A 6455-nucleotide genomic window follows, 5' to 3' on the forward strand; every position below is an offset into this window, starting at 1 on the left:
TGGACCAAATCTGCCAAGGGAAGCTTATCTCCCAAGCCCTCTACCCCAGGTGCCTGGTGGAGGCAGGGGTTTGAGTAAAAGCCACAAGGCAGGAATTAGAGGAGAGAAAGAAGATTCAAGGTCAAAGAGGGCAGAGCTTGGAGAAAACCCCAGGACACCAGCAGGTAGCTGGCTGGGCTGTGCTACACAGAAGAGTCTGGGAGGTCAGAGTCCAGGATTAGATGGAGGTGGGAGTGCTACATGTAAAGAGATGGTTCTGGAACACAGTGAGAGTTCACCCTGTGGACAAGGTGGGGTGGGGAACAAAGGACAAAAGACAGGACATGTTGATGATATAGGATCCAGAGAAATATGATTTAGAAGAGGGATTTTAAACAGCTCCACACTGACTCAGCTCTTTTGCTGTCCTGTAAAAATAAAAAAAGATAAAATCCACAGCTTAGCTTTAAAAGTCATATCAGAATTAAAATGCATCGAAAGCAAGGACCTGCAGACTCCAGGCGGGTCGGCTGTGCGGGACCCGCCAACCCCTGGGAAGTTCATGGGGTGGGCATCATCCAAAGACATTCAAGGTAAAAATACTTAAAAACACTGAGCTGTGCAAACAAACACATGGCGGGTAAATTCGAGTGGCCACTGGTACAATCTCAGCTTAAAGGTCCATTTAGCATAAGCCAAGAAGGGACGTTGTGGAGCAATTTGCTGGAGGGATAGGAAATCATCACTTCTGAAGGTGCTAAGCCTCAGAGATGCCTGGCAGCTGCGGTGCCAGGAGAATGCTGGGCTCGGTATTAAGCAGGTGGATCTATCCTGATGCACAATTCCGGATTTCCGAGTTAATTGCTCAGGAGAATCTAATAGTGTGTGCATCCATTCACATTCAGGTAACGACCACTGCCACCTGCCCTTTTATGCCCTCTACCTCAAAAGAGTCATCAACAGACATCTACCGAGTCCCCCTCCCCCAAGGCTGGACACCAGACCTGGGTTGTTCTAATGTATCCCACTTCTCAGAGGAAGTGAGAATTTCCTCACCCAGCCTTCCTTCCGTACCGTGGCACTAGATACGGTCCCAGAGATGTGAGTGGTTGTTAGCTCAGCTGCGAGGGAGCCCGTTGGCCTCCTGTTCCCCCTACATAGTGTCTGCTTCCTCGTACTGCCACCTCCGGATGGCAGGTTATGCCTACGGCATCCGGCTAGGACCAGGGTATAACCTGGATAATAGACGCTACGTGCAAATTCTTGATAACATCACACCAGCCTTGCAATACCCACCCCCATATTTCTTTTAGGTGAGAGAGAACTGTATTCCTATCTTGTTGAAGCCTTTTTGATCTTTTGCTTTTCTATTGGAAGCAGCAGAACGGAATACTGGCAGCCTGAACATGTGTGGTTTCTGGCCAACATCCATTCATTCTGCCTGTAAACGGCTCCCTAGTTTCCCTCGGTGAGGCCACCCCCGGCACTGCTTTCCGGCTGTGCCTTTCTGGAGGAATTGACTGACCCAGAAGTGAGTAATCAAAGAGCTATAACCCCTGGTGACAGGAATTGATTGGTTTGGGCGTCAGTATCAGCATGTGCCCTCAAATTTCCAATCAGAACAGATTCCACGATTTGCTAAGAAGACCACCTCAGTGAGGTTTCCATATTTCTTGGGCTTGGATTTAGATACATGAGCCCTGTGAGCTCAAATTAGTTATTTATGACCACAGGAGGACAGCTTGCAGAGAAGGAAGCCACAGTAAGAAAACAAGGCTAATAAATGGACAGAGAAACTTATTCTAGTCACGTAATCTTGGCTCTGGATCAAGCCTTGCCTGAAGCCTTTGGGCTATTTAGGTATATAAGCCAGTAAATTCCTACTGTTTACTTTCATACTTCCAGGAAGGATTTTTCTGTCATGTGCATCGAAAAAAAAGCTATAACTGATGATACATTAGTTTGAAAAAAAAAATCGAATTCCAGTAGGCTAAATACAGGCATTTCAAAGGGAAAGATACTCTAGTCCATCTGGAGTTACACTGGGAAAAGGGGATCAGTTGGCTTCCCTCAGGGCACTCTGAGTCATGGGACGGATTGCACGTGTCCAAACCATAGCTGCGGTGATGTTCCAGTGTCTTCCATGATGCACTGGGATCCAGGCAGGAGACGGTGTGTCTCTCTTCACTTCACCCTTTCAGTGTATGCAAGCTTCAGCTTTCCAGGCAGCAGGGAACTTTTACAATGTGAGTGAGAAAAGGCTGAGAAGGGAGATCTGAAGGGGAATTGCTAAACTATACAGAGACCCACCCGTCTGTGCCCCAGAGGGATTTTCCTCTTACTCAGCAAACATTACAATCCTTCCCACAGCTTAGCTCAAATAGGGTAATTTTTGATGGTACATGAATGTAAAAGTTTTTCCTTTGATAGTTTTTGGTTGTGCAGTTTAAAAATCCTGTCTTTTCTTCTTAAAAGAAGACTACAGACTTTTCTCCTAATGTATATTGATTAGAAGAAAACAGGAAGTAATTAACATGAAAGAGGCACAGCATTTTGGTGAGGTTGGGATAGCTGTGTGTCAATGACCGAAGTTTGAGAAGATCACATGACTTCTTTCACCTTTTAGGGCGAAAGGTGTGGAGAATATCATGCCCATTTTACAGAGCAGGACAATGAAGCTCTGCGAGGAGAAAGGCGGAGCTCATAGTGCACTTCAAAGCCCTTGATCTTTCCGCTACCCCCCCACCCCCGACCTGTCCTAGGACACTGGACCTCTGTCTGCTCCTCCGAGAAAGCCTGGCCACATAGACCCCCCCACCCCTGGGAACCAGTGATGGGGACGGCACAGACCTAGAGCAGCGGTGGGCCTGCAAGCAGGTGATAACTGCCACAGAACAGAAGGAAAAGCCTGACCTTCCTGGAGAACTGCGCAATCCTTTGTTTGAACAGTTTCCAGGGAAGCCTAATTAATCCCATTGTTGATGCTAATGCGCTGGTTTTTTTAAGACTCCAAGTCGGTGCTGCAAGCAAATTTCTCTTTGATTTAAGGCTTTGGAAAGAAGACAGAAGTTTTATCAAACGTGCCTGGATTATGCCCTGGGCTCCGTGCGCTGAGAAATGAAAGCCCGTTTAGCTGTGACAGGGTGGCCGGCCCCCAGAAAAACACTGCATCTTATGGTGGCCACTTTCCAAAGACTTTCTCTGTTTGGGTTGTCTTTGGTGGGTTTTCACTCCACTGACTTGTTTTACAAACATATGCATTAAGAGTTGGGCAAGCACATAAATGTTGTACCCATGACAGCAAAATAATTGTAATAATAATAGTAATTACAATGGTAACAATAGCTACCATTGATTTAATTCTTACACACGCGGACATTTAAATATTTGGAAACAGTTGAAACATAAGAAACATTTTCTGAATGCTAATTGTGTGCTGGGCAGACAGAAATGAATTAGACTTAGTGCTCAGGGAAAAGTGAGATACAGACGCATACTGCAGGGGTCTTCAGCTCACTGCTTTGAGGTCTGCACCATCCCTGATCACTGGTTCCCAGGGGTGGGGGCTGTATGGCCAGGCTTTCTCACTGGAGGGGCACACAGAGGTCTTGTGTCCTGGAACTGGGGAGTAACAGAAAGATCAAGGCCTTTGAAGTCCAGTATAGACTCTGCCATTTACCTCTCTGGGCTTTATTGTCCTCCTTTGTAAAATGGGTGTGACGTCCTCCACAGAAAAGCAAGGTGGCCATAAACATTAAATGAGATGATGGGGTTTTCCCAGACCGTAGTCATTGGCACATAACTATCCCAATAAGTAAGGAAAGTGGATTCCTAGCAGCACTCTGATGAAGTCAAGGAAGGCATCCCTAAAGCAGGGCCTTTTGGACTGGGTGTTGAGTCATAAGTAGGAGTGCGCCGTATGAAGAGTAAGGGTGGTGGCATTCCAAGCCTGGGAAAAGCTCACGCAAAAGATCACAGAGTAGAAGTGTAAAGTCGCATAGCTATTAAGGGACAGAGCAGGGATTTCAATTCAGGTGTCGCAGACTCCCAAGCCTGGCTGATGTGAGCTCTGCTATTCTATTAAGGACATAAAACTGACACTACTTGCAGAAGAACCGCTGGGAAGGGCAAGTGGACGGATGGTACAGCAGAGACTGCATGTGCTTACCCTCTCCCCTTCTCTCCCTCTTCTTCGGTAATAAAACCTCCAGATTTTTTTTTTTTTAATATGTGGAATAGAGGCTGTATTTCCTGGCATCCCAGGAGGAAGATGTGGACTGTGGCTTACTTCCAGACAATGGGATGTAAGCAAGAGTTGTATGGAAGCTTCCGGAAAATGGTTTTGAAATACAGCTGGCCCATTTACCACCTCCGTCCCCCCTCCCCACCTCACTTTCCCTCTTTCCACATCCCGCTATTTGGAATACTGATATGATGATGGATGGAATTCCACCTTGGACCATAAGGCTGGGCACAATTCCTGAGGACTGGTGGAGAAGAAAGCTGGAGATGGTCTGGGCTCAAGGCCAAGGTGCAGCCACCACTCTGGCCCTGGATGGCTTACTCTGGACCCGCTATATGTGAAATACAAGTCCTATGTCAACTCCCCTGAGTGAGATGGCATGACACAGACTTCATCCATCTAGTTGCTCCGGTAATTCAGACTCCTGTCTGGACTCATTCCTGACTTCTTTCCTTCACTCGGCGTGCATTCTTGGCTGCTCCACTATCTTTTTTCTTTTTTAAAAAATTTTTTAATGTTTTATTTATTTTTGAGAGAGAGAGAGAGAGAGAGAGAGGGTGCAAGTAGGTGAGGGGCAGAGAGAGAGGGAGACACAGAATCCAAAGCAGGCTCCAGGCTCTGAGCCATCAGCACAGAGCCTGATGTGGGGCTCGAACCCACGAACTGTGAGATCATGACCTGAGCCCAAGTCAGATGCTCAACCAACTGAGCCACCCAGGCACCCCATTAGCTGCTCCAGTTTCAAAATGGATCCTGTATGCAAGCATTTCTGCCCACCTCCACCACCATCACCCTGGTCTGACCCACCATCCCTGATGGTAGGAGCCGCCTAAGTGAGCTTCCTGCTACCATCTCTGACCCCTACAGTCTAGTCTCAGTGTAGCAGCCAAGGTGACTCTACAGATAGTCCAGTCATGGCCCTCTTCTGCTCAGGACTCTGCATTACTCCTCATCAAATTCAGGGTGAAAGCCAAACTCCTTAAACGAGCCTTACATGATCTTTTCCTGGTCCCCACAGCTCTCTGACCTATACTTTTTTTTTTTAATATTTTATTTATTTCTGAGAGAGAGGGAGAGAGACAGCGTGAGCAGGGGAGGGTCAGAGAGAGAGGGAGATACAGAATCTGAAACAGGCTCCAGGCTCTGAGCTGGCCGTCAGCACAGAGCCCGATGCGGGGCTCGAACCCATGAACCTGAGCCAAAATCAGACGCTTAACTGACTGAGCCACCCAGGTGCAACTGACCTATACTTTTTCAAACTCACTTCACTCCAGCCACGCTGGTCTCCTTGCCATTGCTCAAACTTAGCAGGCACTCTCCAGCCTCTTGCCTTCCCTTTGTCCATGACCTTTCCCAGACATGCTCTTCCTCCCGATGTACACTGGCTAACTCCCTCAATGATGGCCGGTTTTCTCACCAGGGTCCCTACCACTCAGTTCCAAATTACAACCCACTCCCTCTCCAACCCCTAGAGCTTCTTAGTCTGTTCACAGTTTCTGCTATAGCGCTTTAACATAACATCGAATTTGATAATTTATTATGTTTATTATGTCTGTCTCCTCCCCCCTCCTCAACCTGAATGTGAGCTCCAGGAAGGCAGGAATCTTTGTTTTGTTGCTGATGTGTTTCAAGTACCTAGACTAGTGCACAAGACAGAGTAGGTACTAAAAAAGTATTTGTTAGTGATTCTTGCTGAAGACATTATTATTCAAAGCTTCTTTAAAAAATGTATTTATTTATTTTGAGAGAGAGCATGAGCATGAGCAGGGCAGAGAGAGGGAGAGAGGGAATCCCAAGCAGGCTTCGTGCTGTCAGCACAGAGCCCGATGCAGGGCTCAAACTCACGAACCGTGAGATCATGACCTGAGTCAAAACCAAGAGTCAGATGCTTAACCGACTGAGCCACCCAGGTGCCCCTTATTTTTCAAAGCTTTAAAGAATTACAGTGTTTTTCAAAGACACATAAAGAACTAGAAAGAATAGTGTATCACACTCCAATATAGCCATCATCCAACTCTGACAGTTGTCATCTGTGAGCAACCCTTTGTCATCCACACCCCCTTCTACCTGCACCCTGGATGGCTTTGAAGTGAACTCCAAACGTCCTATCATTTTATCTGCAAATATTTCAGTGTACATCTTGAAAAGCAAAACAACCTCCTATTGTATTTTAATGGCTTTATCAAGCTATTGCTGACATATAAAACTTGTAGATGGGTAAGCTATCATCAAA

At 46.7% G+C, this 6455-nt stretch overlaps 1 non-coding gene across 1 annotated transcript; it reads right to left on the reverse strand.

Annotated features, from left to right (window-relative positions):
• Positions 1-4857: 4857 nt before the first annotated feature.
• Positions 4858-4942, reverse strand: TRNAP-UGG. The gene has a single exon. It is a non-coding gene; the product is annotated as a tRNA-Pro (tRNA).
• Between the last annotated feature and the right edge of the window lie 1513 nt (positions 4943-6455).

This window comes from Hyaena hyaena, unplaced genomic scaffold (assembly GCF_003009895.1).
Source record: "Hyaena hyaena isolate Hyena2069 unplaced genomic scaffold, ASM300989v1 scaffold_1081, whole genome shotgun sequence".
NCBI lineage: Eukaryota > Metazoa > Chordata > Mammalia > Carnivora > Hyaenidae > Hyaena > Hyaena hyaena.